The 13917-nt window shown below is 55.2% G+C and overlaps 1 non-coding gene across 1 annotated transcript; it reads left to right on the forward strand.

Moving 5' to 3' along the window:
* The first annotated feature begins 5828 nt into the window (after nucleotides 1-5828).
* On the forward strand, nucleotides 5829-5901 carry TRNAK-CUU. Its single transcript has one exon. It is a non-coding gene; the product is annotated as a tRNA-Lys (tRNA).
* The last annotated feature ends 8016 nt before the right edge of the window (nucleotides 5902-13917 follow it).

The following is a 13917-nucleotide window of genomic DNA, read 5'->3' on the forward strand; positions in this document are numbered from 1 at the left end:
ACAAACACCAAAGAGGCTTTGATAGAATTTTCTTTTGGCCTGCGTAACTTCCCCTGATAGTTGTTTGCTGAGAAGCTCCCAGATTTGTGAACCTGGTTCCAGTTGAATTATTCATTTTTTACGCTCTGGCTCTGCCCTTCTTTAGTTTTTCATTGTAATATGCCAAGCTGTGGTTTTCTACGCTGGCTGTGCCTCTAGTCGCACGCCCTGTGACTGGGTTCCCCTTCCCCTTCCCCGCCCCCTGCCCCCCCCCCCCCAACTGCCACCATCTTGCCAGAATAGCTGCAAGACGGGCTTTCTTGGCTTGTGGGCAGATGGTGCTGTGTGGGCTCCACCTTCTTTGTTCCCCGAAGGTGAGTCTTTTCCCTTTGCCAAGGGCAGCTGCCTTAACCTTTGAGAGTCTGCGCTTGGCGTTAGTGCTGGAAACCCAGCGCGCAGGGTCCGGACCGTGCTGCTGTAGGGAGCTCTCTGAGCTGGCAGCCGGGCAGGGGGCGGTCCCTGCTGGATCAGACAAGTCGATGAACCTGAAGACAGTTCCTGGCAATAACTTGTCCTGGTTTGCTCCCACACTAGGACTGTTGACTGACCCCCAAGTCTGCTGTCGGACTTGAAAATCAAAGTTAACGTCACCTAGCTGTTGTGTTTTCACATCTGATCCAGCCTGGCTTTATTTCTCTGTGCTTTTTGCAGCCTCCCTGGGTTGGATGAGAGAAAGAATAAGCTGCCAAAGGTCTATCTTCCCCAGCCCTCCCCCTGAAATCCTTCCCGCCTTCCCAGGACCTCTGGCACCTCTGGGACCTGAGGCAGCTCCTCAGGAAACACCTCCCGCTGCCCGTCAGATTCCCAGGCCCGGCCCCCAACTCAAGTCCCAAGTGCTTGCCGTTGAGTGGCATTGATAACTGACCCTCGCTTGCAATAGCCGTAGATAGACCCTGAATCCCGGACACCCGCCCTCCCCCCCACAGCCGCCCTGTAAGGTTCACATCTCCCAACCTTTTCATTTGCCTCTGACTTCTAATGATTGTATCGCATATTTTCCCACAGCCTTTTGGGGACATCGTTTTTCGTTTCCCGCTTGGTCATTACAAACAAACAAACAAACAAACAAAAAAACCCAACAAGTTACTTGTAGGGCACCGCAGGGACCCAAGTTAGGCTCACGGATGGTTCGAGCAGCGGCTTTGCGAGGATTGTGTTGCATTCCGCCAGGAGACCAGGCTCGTCCGCTGGGCGGGGCCGCCTCTTTACCGTGTAACGTTGCGTTTACAGTGACTTGCTCTGGGGGGCGGGGTGCTTGACCAGCTGGCTCCCGTGTTGTGCAGTAGACGGGCAGACGTTTTGTATATTAGCGTGTTTTAAGTTATTGATTTGTTTTATATGAAATAATTTATTTTTCAGGTACCATCTTTCCTTTTAACTTTGTTTTTACATGGGTTTGTTTTCAATAAAGTATGACACTGCTGTCCAAAAGCCACCAATAAAACGAATCCCCTTGTGTTCTTTTGAGGAATGTTTATGTAACTAGCTCTTTTTTTTATTATTTTCAGGGAAAAACAAAAAACAAAAACAAAAACAAAGCCCTTCTCAGTTCTCCCTCTCCCCATTTGCCTTTTTATCCTTGTGAATAAATGTTCTTTAGTGTTCTAGGAGGAAAAAGCAAACCTAGATTTTGATAATCCAGAAGATTTCAGCTTAATAAGGAAGCTTTGAAAGAAGACCGTTTTTCAAAATTTTAGTGAAGTGTGACTATTTTCTGTCAACCGCTTTCTCGAAGAGAGTGACACTTTTGCACCATTTTCAGAGTTTTTATAGAGATGCCAAATTGATATATTTACATGTAATGGAAACATGAAAACGTTTTATTAAACAATTGTTCATAGCTGTGTAGACATTTTAATTCAGCTTCCAAAGCTCTCAAAGCGTATTTTTTGGAGTACGGAGCGATAATCGGGTTGGGGTGTTGCTTACGCTTCCCAGTGACTCGACTGTCCGAATACTTCGACCTTTCCGCAGGGATCAGGTTCGTGTTAAACACTGTATGTTAACCATGACTGGAATTCTGTGCTATTTTGGTAATAAACGAAGTGGGCTCGTTGAGACGTGGTGGTGTGGGGGTGATGGTGTGTGATCGTTAGCGGCCAAGCTGAGCGAGGCGCCGGCCGGGGCTGCGGGTGACTTCCTCCTGCCTAGGTGAGCGAGGGCGGCCTCCTGCCAGGCTGTCCCCTGTGTGCCAGGCCACAGAACCCTGGGGCAGCCCCGCCCCCCGGGGGGAGGGGAGAGGGGAAGGCCCCGGACTGTGTGACGACTGTGTGACGGGCTTTCCCCCACCACCCGCTGCCTCTGCCCGGGTGTGCCCCTTCCCTGGACGCACTCACCAGCCAGCCCCCTCCCCTGCGAGACCCGGGGCCTCTCTTCTCCAGCGCTTCTCTCAAAGGTTTGTGGGCCTCCTTGTGTTGTCCCTGGGCGTTGCCTGTCCATCCCCTCCCCGTGGCCCTGTGGCCATTCTGACACTAATCTCCTTTGGTGACGGGAGAGTGACTTTTAACTCCCCTGGAGGCACAGCAGAGCTCGAGGGCCTTAGGGTCAGAGTCTGCAGTCTGAATCCCGGTTCTGCCCACTCCCTGGTGTGCAGTGCAGACAAGCCACCGACTCTCTGGGTCTCCGTTGCCCCCTCTGTGAAATGGGGTCCGTAACGCCCACCCATCTTGCTCTTCTCCAGATGTGGCTAAGTGGTCCCGCGGGTGGCACTGTAGCAGGAGGTGGCTCCAAGGGTGTCCCTCGGTTACTCAGACCCAGCGGCCAGCCTGGGGCTCCCAGCAGGAGCTCCTGGGGCTTCTGGGCAGCCTCTCGGGTGTGGGCCGTCCTGGTCACCAGGGAGGAGGGATCTGGGTATCAGCCCTTCCGCGTGTGTGGGACACAGGACTGGCTGGACCAGAGCGTGTGTCCACCTTCTCCAGAAGCTTCGTTTCAAAGCAGATTTGGCCTCAGCAGGTCTGGGGTGAATCGGAGCATCTGAATTTATAATGAGCTCCCCACCCCCACCCTGCCCGCTGATGATGCTCATGCTCCAGGGACCCACTTTGACAAGCAGAAGGTTTTTAAGAGGAGGCTGTGAGTGCCTTAGGGAAGCCTGCCAGCCCCCACCCCCACCTGTGGTGATGGCTTCCGCTTCCCCCTCACCCCAGAATGTGGGGCCCTGAGAGATGGAGCCCCGTGTGCAAAGTGGGGGAGCTCTCGCCACCAGACTCTCTCCTCTCGGGCTGCTTTCGTTTTTCTTTCCGTTCAAGGTTAAGGTGCTGAGAGCCTGCATCCCTTCATTTTTGAGGTTTGGGTCTTTTAGCTTATAGCCTCAGTAATATCTCTGCGCAGTTTAAAAGGATTTCCAGAAGAGAAGGGAGAAAATCAGCCCCCGGTGTTGTCTGGGAAACCACGGTTTGTGTTCAATGAGAAGAAGAGCCAAGTTGTGACGTGAGGGTGTCTTTTCCTGGGGGGTGGGGTACCGGGAACCGACCCCCAATCTTCTGCCACTGGCCTGGAGCCTCTGACCGGCGGCAGCCCCCGGCTTGGGAAGCCACGTGGGAGCCCTGCACCACAGGTAGCGCCGGCCTGGGAGCATTTCCCCCAAGTCCGCACCCTGCTTTCCCACGGCTGGGGCCTGGCAGATGCCAGGGAGAACCAGCCTGAAGATCCCCTGCCTGCGTGGGGGTGCCAAGAGCCGGGCAGGCGGGGCAGCAGGGGAGGGGAGGGCATCGGAGTGGGAACTAGCTGACCCGGCAAGAGTTCCCAGTAGCTGGAAGGTGGTGATGGGCCGTGATCGCGACTCTTAGCTCTTAGCCATGCCGTTCGTTCGCTTTGCAAAGTACTTCACTGCCCTTCGTGGGCACGTGCCTGTGAGGGAGGTGTTACTCTTAGTGTTATGACTGAAGCTTAGCTGGTTGGAAAACAGGTCATGAGTGCTGATGGGTTTTTTTTTGGTTTTTGTTTTTTGTTTTTACCAGTTCGGTATAGAGCATTCTAGGTTTGGGCTGCCCCTTAGTTTTGTGAGCATAAGTTTCCAGAAATAGTCTGTGCAGGGCCTGGAGCTCCAGGACCACCAGGGGCCCCTCGGGAAAGACTCTGGAATCCAGGGCAGGAGGGCATGCTGCCTCCCAGTTTTTAGCCACAAATGAATGTTTCGGCCACATAAATAAAATTGCCACGTCCCAAGGAAACTGCCGCATGGGTCGTCACCAAGTGCGGATGGCGTGATGGGCATGATGTGACTTGCCACACCGAACTCACGGCAACCAGGAATTTCCCACAGAGGCCCCTCAGAAAGCCGGGGTGCCCAACCCAGGCCCACGGGACTCCTGAGGGGAGTCACACGTGCTCAAACAAGAGGCTCTGGGGCAGACACTCTGAAGGCAGGTGTAGACGTGCACACTGCCTTTCCCCAGGGCGGGGGTGAGAGTGGGAGGGTCAGGGGCTGCTCTGTGTGTCTGCCTCTGCAAGGTTCACAGGCCTCCCCAGCAAGCTGGGCCGAGGAAAGGCAGTGGGGGCCTCGAATGCCGAGGCCACTGCCAGCCGTGAAGGGGGACTAGTGCCCACGTCCCTCCCCTGCGGGGAGCGGCTGCCCTCTCTCGGCAGTTGTTTGGACAGGATGAGGGCTGGGAGCCACCAAGGCCACCGCAAGGGTTTTCATAGGGCATCTGTGGTGTGTGTGCTGACCGGGGACGCCCGGGCTGACAGACAAACGGACCACAGCACGGCGGTTCCAGGTGAAAATTAGAAGTGAGTAAATAAAGGAACTCTTAGAAAGGGATGTGTCCAAGGTGGAGGGATCACAGTCCCCCGGGGACCATCAGTGGAAAATAAGGACGTCCCGAGAGACCTGGTCTGAGGTGGAACATGTCAGCTGTGGAGGTATCTGGGGCCCGGACCCACGGACCCACGCAAGCACAGACCTTAAATCTGCTTTGTCAAAAGGCTTTCAGAGTGTGTGTGTGTGTGTGTGTGTGTGTGTGTGTTTGGTAATTTTTCTTTAATCTTAAAACATTCCACTCATCTGCTTTTGTGACTGAAGAACAAAATCTCAGTATTTAGCAAGTTATTTTTAAACCCTCCAGCCACACAAAGCTGCAGTCTTAAAACATTTTGAATTTAAAGAGATTGTGTGGAAAACGTGGTGCTTTTGATCCACCCTGCCCAGTGCAGGTTATATCCCCAAAAAGCCAGGAATCGGATGGAAGGTGTGGCAGCTTGGCAAGGACAGTGGGGGCGGGGGACAGAAGGAGAGGACAGGGCCATCCCAGCCACCCCCGGCGGCATCCTGTGGGCAGGCGGGGGTCTCGCGGTCCCCAGCATGAGTCTCAGAGGAAGGGGGGCTGTCCCCCTGTGCCTTCACATCGTCTCCCCTGTGTGTGTCCGTCTGTCCAAATGGCCCCTCTCTACGACTTCAGTCCATTGGGTCAGGACCCACCCTATTGACCTCATCTTAGCTCATCTCAATTGACCTTAGTAAGGTCTCTAAGTCACGTGCTGAGGTCCTCGGGGTCAGGATGCCCATCAGGGGACACAATCCAACCCATGACCGGCCCCTTCCACGGTTTGTCACCAGGCCTTCTCTGGTCCCCCCCAAAGCAGCGAGTGCAGTGGGGGTTCATCGTGTGCCCCCCACTGAGCTCCGCTCTGTGACTTTCAGGGAGGAGACTGACCAAGCTGTCTTGTCACCTAGAAGGATTTCTCCTGCTCGATTTCACGTGACAGTGGCCAACAGCACAGACTACGTAATCTGTGAGGCTCAGCGCAGAATGGAAATGCGCTTTGTTCAAAAATCTCAGATCTGGGGCGCCTGGCTGGCTCAGTCGGTGGAGCGTGTGACTCTTGATCTCGGGGTCGTGGGTTTGAGCCCCACGTTGGGCGTAAAGCTTACCTAGAAAAATTCAGGTAAAATCTGGTTCAAGCAATGGAATATATTCAGCTTTAAAAAGTCTGACACCTGCTACAACATGGATGGACCCGGAGGACCCTGCACAGCGTGAGAAGCCAGACACAGAAGGACCTGTCCTGCGTGACCCCACTCACAGGAGGTCCCCAGAGGAGTCCCATCCATAGAGACAGAGAGCGGACGGTGGGAGCCAGGGGTGGGTGGGGGCGGGGGGAGTCCGTGTTTCATGGGGACAGAGAGTCTGGGGAGATGGAAAGTTCTGGAGACGGATGGCAGGGGCGGGTGCACGACAGTGTGAGTGTACCTGATGTCGTTGAACTGGACATTTAACGGTTACGATGGTAAATTTTATGTTAGGCGTATTTTACCACAATTAAAGTGTAAAAAAAGGTACTAAGAACTCTGAGAGGGCAATGGCACAGCACGGGGTCCTTTGGGTCCTCGGGGGTCGCTTGCCCCCCCACCCCACCCAAGCCATCCAGCTGGCTGCGTCTTGCACCACCTGCCGTGGGCAGCCAGCAGGCCTCCCAGTGCAGCCAAGACTCCCTCGCCCGTGGTGCCCGGGTGGGGAGGACCCCGCACCCCGCGGCCGCGCTGGTGTTTACAGCAGCCAGACGTTTCCAGTCCCGGGGAAACGCACGGGAAAATCCACAGCGCGTTTGCTGGCGGCCGGTAGTTGATGCCAAAAGAAGGCAGATGGGCCGCGACGGGGCTCCCAGGGCTTCCCCCCAGTCCGGCTGTTGGCCTGGGGGACTGTGCCTCCTGGGCTCCCAGCCCACCCGAGGGCCCCTGCCTCTGCAGGCAGTCTGGAGTAGGGGGAGGGGGCCGGGAAGTCAGCCCTGGGCCCTGAGCGCCTGGAGGCAGGAAGCCTGCAGCCCAGCCCCCTCTGCCGGGGGAGGAGCCAGTTCCCTGGGGAACCGTAAGTCTGGGATCGCTCCCCTCCTGCCCTCTTATTCCAGAGGAGCCCGGTGTCAGCTCGCGGCTGTCTGTCCCTCCGCCACCTGCTGTCCTCTGCCAGCAGCCCCGGCTGCACACCGCTCCACACGTGCTGGCCCTCAGGTCGGAGTTGCTGCCCTCCCCCCGTCACCACCCACCTCCCCCCCCCCCCCCCCGTCACCACCCACCTCCCCCCCCCCCCGTCACCACCCACCTCCCCCCCCCCGTCACCACCCACCTCCCCCCCCCCCCCGTCACCACCCACCTCCCTCCTTTCCCACGCCCCCAGGGCCCCCCCCGACTCCCCACTGGCTTCTGGCCCACTTGCGCCCCTCCCCCACCATGGCCTCTACCCTTCCAGCCATCCTTGTATTCAGTCCACGCATAGTCACGGTGTAAATCATCTTAGAGCCATAGGTGGTCCATCCATGCGGAAGCGTATGACTCGGCAGTAAAAAGGCGTGAGGTGCCGACACTCTACCACGCGGGTGAACCCAGAAAACACACTGCGCGCAGTAAGCCAGACACAAAGGTCACGTCTCGTCTGATTCCATGGATGAGAAATGTCCAGAACAGGTAAATCCATAGAAAGTCAATTAGTCATTGTCGGGCTGAGGGAAGAGAGACTGGAAGCGGCTGCATCATGGGGACAGGTTTTAGGGTGACAGAAATGTTCTAGAACAGCGGAGTGTGGCGGTATGCCACTGAGTTGCTCACTTTAAAGGGCGAATCTTCAGGGCGTCAGGGTGGCTCAGTCGGTTAAACGTCCGACTCTTGATTTGGGCCCAGGTCACGATCTCCAGGTTCATGGGTTCGAGCCCCGCATCGGGCTCCATACTGCTGGTGGTGCAGAGTCTGCTTGGGATTCTCTCTCTCGCTCCCTGCCCCTCCCCTGCTCTCTCTCTCTCTCTCTCTCTCTCTCTCTCTCTCAAAATAAATAAACTGAAAAAAAAAAAGGGGGGGGCAAATTTTCTGTTATGTGTATCTCCCTTCAATCAAAAGAGAAAAATCATCCCAGGTGTTTCAACTGCCAAGGATGTGACGCACACGAGAGAAACCAGCCGAGTCACCCGTGGGTGCTCAGCCCAGGTGGGGTCACCCTTTAGGGCTCCAAATGGGTTGGCTGTCTGAAGATGTATGTATTCGTTTGCTAGGGTGGCTTAAGAAAACAGACATTTATCATCTCACAGTTCGGGAGGCAAGAAGTCGGAGATGGAGGTGTGGGCAGGTTGGTTTTGGGGAGGGAGACTCTGTCCCAGGCCTCTCTCCTGGCTTCTGGTGGCCTCATCTTCATGGGTCTCTCTGTGTGCATGTCTGTGTCCATACTTCCCTTGTAGAAAGAGACAATTATGTTGGATTTGGGGCCACCCTACTCCAGGATGACATCATCCCACCTGCAATGAACCTACTTCCTGATAAAGTCACATTCTTGCTTTTTTTTTAAGATAAAAATTTTTAAATTATTTTGAGAGAGACAGGGAAGGGACAGAGAGAAAGGGAGAGAGAGAGAAAGACAGAGAATCCCAAGCAAGGGGTTGAACCCACAAACCACGAGATCATGACCTGAGCCGAAGTCGGACACTTAACTGACTGAGCCACCCAGGCACCCCAATAAGGTCACATTCCAAGGTGCTGAGGGTTAGGACTGCAACATAGGAATTTGTGGGGAACACAGTTCAACCCATAGCCATCCCATGTGCCAGTTTGAGAGTACAGAGATGAGCCAAAAGGACCCCGTCCTCACAGAGCACCTGCTATGCTGGTTGAGGTCGATCCACACACAAAAAAAGGCACAGGATTCGAGCAGGCATGTTGAGAAGTGTGTAAAGCAGCTTGACCTCATCGTGACATTCAAGTGCATTCTCTCTCTTTTTTTTTTTTTTTTAATGTTTATTTTTGAGAGACAGAGTGTGGGCAGGGGAGGGGCAGAGAGAGACGGAGACACAGAATCTGAGGCAGGCTCCAGGCTCTGAGCGGTCAGCACAGAGCCCAACACGGGGCTCGAACTCACAGACCGTGAGATCATGACCTGAGCCGAAGTCAGATACTTAGCCGATTGAGCCACCCGGGAGCCCCTCAAGTGCATTCTCAAATGGCTCCGTGCCCAGGATCTAAGCTAACATGGGTGTTGCACACCTAGTGCCCGCCCCCCCCCCCCCCGCCCCAGGCGTGCACTGGCCACACACAGTAGAACCGTGTATTGCTTCACAACGGATTGGAAATTTTTAAAGAAGCAAAAAAGCAAAACCGGAGCCTTCATCGCAGATCGTCAGGGAAGATGCTGTAGGCGTGGGAAGGACACACCCGCACTACACAACCACACGTGTGAATCCCCGCAGGCCAGGTTGACGCTGCTGTGCAGAAAGAACTCTGGGCCAAATCTGGGTGGGGGTCAAGAAACCTGGGAGGTTCTGTGGCGCCAGGAAGGGTAAGAGGAGGGAGGAAGAGGGAGACGCCACTGGCGGAGTAGGAAGGGGGGGGAATCTGAGGGCAGTGGGGCAGGGCTCCCGGATCGTGGCTGAATGTGCCGGAAGCCGTGAGTACAAGCCTAGGGAAGACAGAGCCCCGGCAGTGCCGGCACCATCGGCCTGGATCCCAGGCTCTATCCTGGCAATTCCCTCGACCCCTCCATTCCAGAGAAGTCTCAAAGGCAGAGGGCGTGGCGGGGAGGGGCGGGGGGCTGGTGGTGGTAGATGCAGTCCCGCCATTGATGAACCCCAACCTCCCGCTTTCCCCCCTCCAAGTGTTGGGACATGCCCTCTCCTGACGGAGACGGTGGCTCCCAGCCCCCAGCCCTGCTCCACTTGTCCGGTCTCTGCCCCCTGACAATGCTGCTTCTTCTTGCTTTTTAAGTGTCTTTTATTTTCTGTATTCTGACGCTCTGTCATGGGTGGGGGGGGGGGGCCCTCGCTGAACTGGAAAAGCCCGCCCCTCCCAGGGCTGGTGAATTCCTAGAACTAGCAAACAACTTGCCAAACTATCTTTCACGCGCAACCCCATTAATCCAGAGTCCACAGCCCCACCCGCCGTGGGCTCCTGTCACACTCAGGGCCACCACCCCTGCCCCATCACCCCAGGGCCTGGTCCAGGCAATGGGGCCAGCCCCGGACACCGCAGAGTCTGCTGAGGTCATTCAAACTAGCCAGCCCCAACCCTGTTTCCCCCACCTCGCCCCCTCCTCCCCGGGGAAACCACAGTAAAGGCTCTGAGCCACATTTCCCCGCCCCCTCTACCCCCTCACTGACCCTGGTCCTTCCCCATGTGGCCCCGCTTGGCGTGCGTGCCCCCCTCCCTGGGATCTGTGAGTAACAAACTACTTTTCCTTTTTCAAGGTAGAATTTATTTTATTTTATTTTATTTTATTTTATTTTATTTTATTAAAGATTTTATCTTAGGGTCGCCTCGTTTAATCAGTTAAGTGTCCGACTTCGGCTCAGGTCGTGATCTCGCAGTTTGTGGGTTCGAGCCCCGTGTGGGGTTCTGGGCTGACAGCTCAGTGCCTGGAGCCTGCTTCAGATTCTGTGTCTCCCTCTCTCTCTGCCCCTCCTCTGCTCATGCTCTGTGTCTCTCTCTCTCTCAAAAATAAGTAAACATTAAAAAAAATTTTTTTTTAATTAAGTACACTCTACATCCAATGTGGGGCTTGAACTCGTGACCCTGAGATCAAGAGTCACACGTTCCACCCACTGAGCCAGCCAGGTACCACCATTTTAAACATTTGTGAGTGCATAGCTCAGTGGCAATACATATACTCTCAGTGTTGTGCAAACATCCCTACCATCTGTCTCCAGAACTTTCATCTTCCCAAACTGAGACTCTGTCTCTATTAAACACTAATGCCCCCTCCCCCAGGTTCGTTTTCAGTAGGTAATGTTCATGGCTCAAAGCATGCAAGGCCCAAAGATGATCAAATGAACCTCCTCCTCTCTCCAGTTTCCTAGCCATCCAGCTTTCTCCTTCCTCGAGCTGCCTGTGTGGACCCCCCAGAAACACTCTGCACATTGGAGCAAATCTCTCCATCTGTATCATAAGGTATTTCAAGCCCGGGGGGTTGGGGCGGGGAGGGGCGGTGAGGCCATCAGGTCTGTGTTTGAAGCCCGCCCGGATGTGGAGAGGGGAACGGCTGTCTGCCTTTCGGAGCTCTGTGGATTTCAGAAACCCCGTGCGTTGCTTCGCTTAGCAAGTGTTCTCAGGCCCATCCGTGCTGTGGCGGGTGTCAAAACTTCAGCTCTTTTTGAGGCTGAATACTATTCCGTTGTATGGACATACCACATCGGGTTTATCCTGCGTCTGTTGGTAGACACTCTGTCCCTTTCTGGGTCATGGTAACAGAAGGGGGGTTGATAATACTACCCAGGACTGCAAAGACCGACCCTAGGATGATAAGGCTCCCCAAATATGCTAAAAGCATACCCCATTGTGACTTTTGGGGGCCCCGGGTGCTTTGGCCTTCATGGGTCTGATCATCCATAAAGGAAAAAAATATATCTATATATTAAAAGTTAAATTTGGGGCGCCTGGGTGGCACAGTCGGTTAAGCATCTGACTCCTGATTTCGGCTCCGGTCATGATCTCATGGCTCGTGAGTTCGAGCCCCACATCCGGCTCTGCACTGACAGTGTGGAGCCTGCTTGGGATTCTCTCTGTGTCCCTCCCTCTGTCCCTCCCCTGTTCATACTCTCTCTCTCTTAAAATAAATACAAAACTTAAAAAAAAATTGTTTTTTTAATATTACACCTGAGTTGGAGCATAAAGGTGAATATAATATAAAGACTAGATTATGGGGATTTTCCCTTCTTTTTAAAAAATTTTTTTCTTTATTTATTTTGGGGGAGAGAGAGACAGCGTAAGTGGGGGAGGGGCAGAGAGAGAGGGAGACGGAGAATCCCAAGCAGGCTCTGTGCTGTCAGCACAGACCCCGACTGGGAGCTTGATCTCACAAGCCGCGAGATCATGATCTGAGCCGAAATCAACAGTCGGACACCTAACCAACTGAGCCACGTAGGCACCCCTCTCCTTCTAATTTTCAAAGAAACTGAAGCATTTGCAAGGGCCCCCAAAGTATTGTGGTCCTAGGCATTTAATAGCTAAGTCCGTTGTGCTAACAGGTCAGGCCCGGTTCTTCGAAAGGCCTGATTGCCTCACAGGCTGTGCGCCTGCTGCCTACTGACCATTCTACCCATAACTCACGTGGACGCTGATGACTGCAAATAAATTTCCAGAAGAGAGATCAGCTTCCAAAGAGAGAGACTGTCCCACTGACCAGGAGGAAGGCCACGCAGCACGGTCCCAACGAGCGTGGAACAAAGGACCACCGCAGAAGTTGGAAACCTTTCCAGACCGTCCACCCGCCGTGGGCCTGGCACAGCAAAGGCCCTGTCACCTGCAGCAAAGGGCCCTGCTCTATAGTCTTGGAGCGCAGGGAGCGCAGACAGCGAGGCGGTTAGGAATGAATTGCGCTGCCCGCCTTATCCTCCACCAGGCAGGTTTTGCCATTCCACAGTCACCACGCCCTGTCCAGCCTGTCCCCTGGCTTCTCAGCAGTCCCGCCTGCTGGGTCGCCTGGTTCGGGACTCTGTGGTCTCTCTTGACGGCCTCAGTGGCCTCCTCACTGCAGTCAGAGGGATCTTTCTGCAAAGCAGAACTGACTGGATGACACCCTCCACGCCCTTCTGCACCCCTGACGTTTGCACGGCCGTTCCCTCGCCCTGAAGCATCCCTGTCCTTACTCCCTGCCCTGTCGTCCCTGCCTGCGGCAAGCCTGCGAGAACCTAGCTGCTTTGTCGCTTCTCGCAAATACCGCAGCCGTCTCCCCATTGCAGCACTCGAGCGGCTCGACTTCTGGGGGCCTTTGCTTCCTTGCCTTAGAAAATGGGGGAAATGAGGCCAACTTCAGAGATCTTAAGGAGAAGCCAGCATCTGCTATATGCGCAGCTCTTGCTGGCACATCACCCTGCCCACTGGCCAGGAGTTCGCGCCATGACCTGGGACGACAGCCCGCGCCCTAACCGGGCCAGCCACGTTCTCTCTGACGCTGCCAGTGGCTGTGGGCCACTTCCTTCCCCTCTGCAAGCCGAGAGCTCATGATAGCATCCGCCCCGGGGGTGGGGGTGGGGGGTGCTAAGGAAGATAGCGCTTCCCGGGGCTGGGCCGGCTGTCTGGAACAGAGGAGGCGAGCCACCCGTGCCAGTGGCTATTATTACACCTCGAGAAGGAGCGAGCCAGCCGGTCGGAGAGGGAGCGGGAGCGGGAGCGGGAAGGAAGCCAGACAGGAGGCAGACAGAACGCAGAGGCCTGTGGGCAGCAGCAGCTGGGCGTGGGCAGGGGCTCCGAGCCCAAGAGAGCACGCGGGGTAGCTGTGCTTTGCCAAGGGCGGCCGACACACGGGACGCGTATTTCTCACCGCTCTGGAGGCTGGGAGCCTGAGATGGAGCTGTCGGCAGCCCTGGGGGCTTCCGAGGCCTCTCTCCTTGGCTTGTGGACGGCCACCGTCTCACCTGTGTCCTTCCGTGGCCGTAACTTCTGCGCGCGCCTGTGTCCCCACCTCCTCTGCTTTTAAGGACCCCAGTCATACTGGGTTAGGATCTGCCCTGATGACCGCATTCTAACTCGATGATCACATTAAAGGCCTTACAGCTCCTAAGGGTCACATCCTGAGGTGCTGGGGTCAGAATGTCGACATAGGAAGTTGGGGGGAGGATGACATCCGGCCCACAACAGACACTGAGGGGGGTGTTGGGAGAAGGGAAGCAGGGGGGGTGCTAGGCTCCAAGCAGTAGGCTTGTCTTGTCCCCATCCAGCCTCCGCGAAGCCAGCGCACTGTCCTGTTCTGCCCACGAGCCCCGGCCGCTTGGTTAGATGCCAGAGTCCCTCGTCAGGTTCTTCTCAGCTAAAGAGGGCTTAACTAAACCAGTCTTGTGAAGCTCTTGGCACACTGCCTGGCCTAGAAGAGCTTAATAAATCACAGCTCTCATTGTTAGTGAAGACGGTTTGGCCAGGACTGTTGATCTAGAAAAAACACCAGGTAGACCAAAAAGACAAGGAGCCTGATTATG

This window comes from Prionailurus bengalensis, chromosome A2, assembly GCF_016509475.1.
Source record: "Prionailurus bengalensis isolate Pbe53 chromosome A2, Fcat_Pben_1.1_paternal_pri, whole genome shotgun sequence".
In the NCBI taxonomy this organism is placed as follows: Eukaryota; Metazoa; Chordata; class Mammalia; order Carnivora; family Felidae; genus Prionailurus; species Prionailurus bengalensis.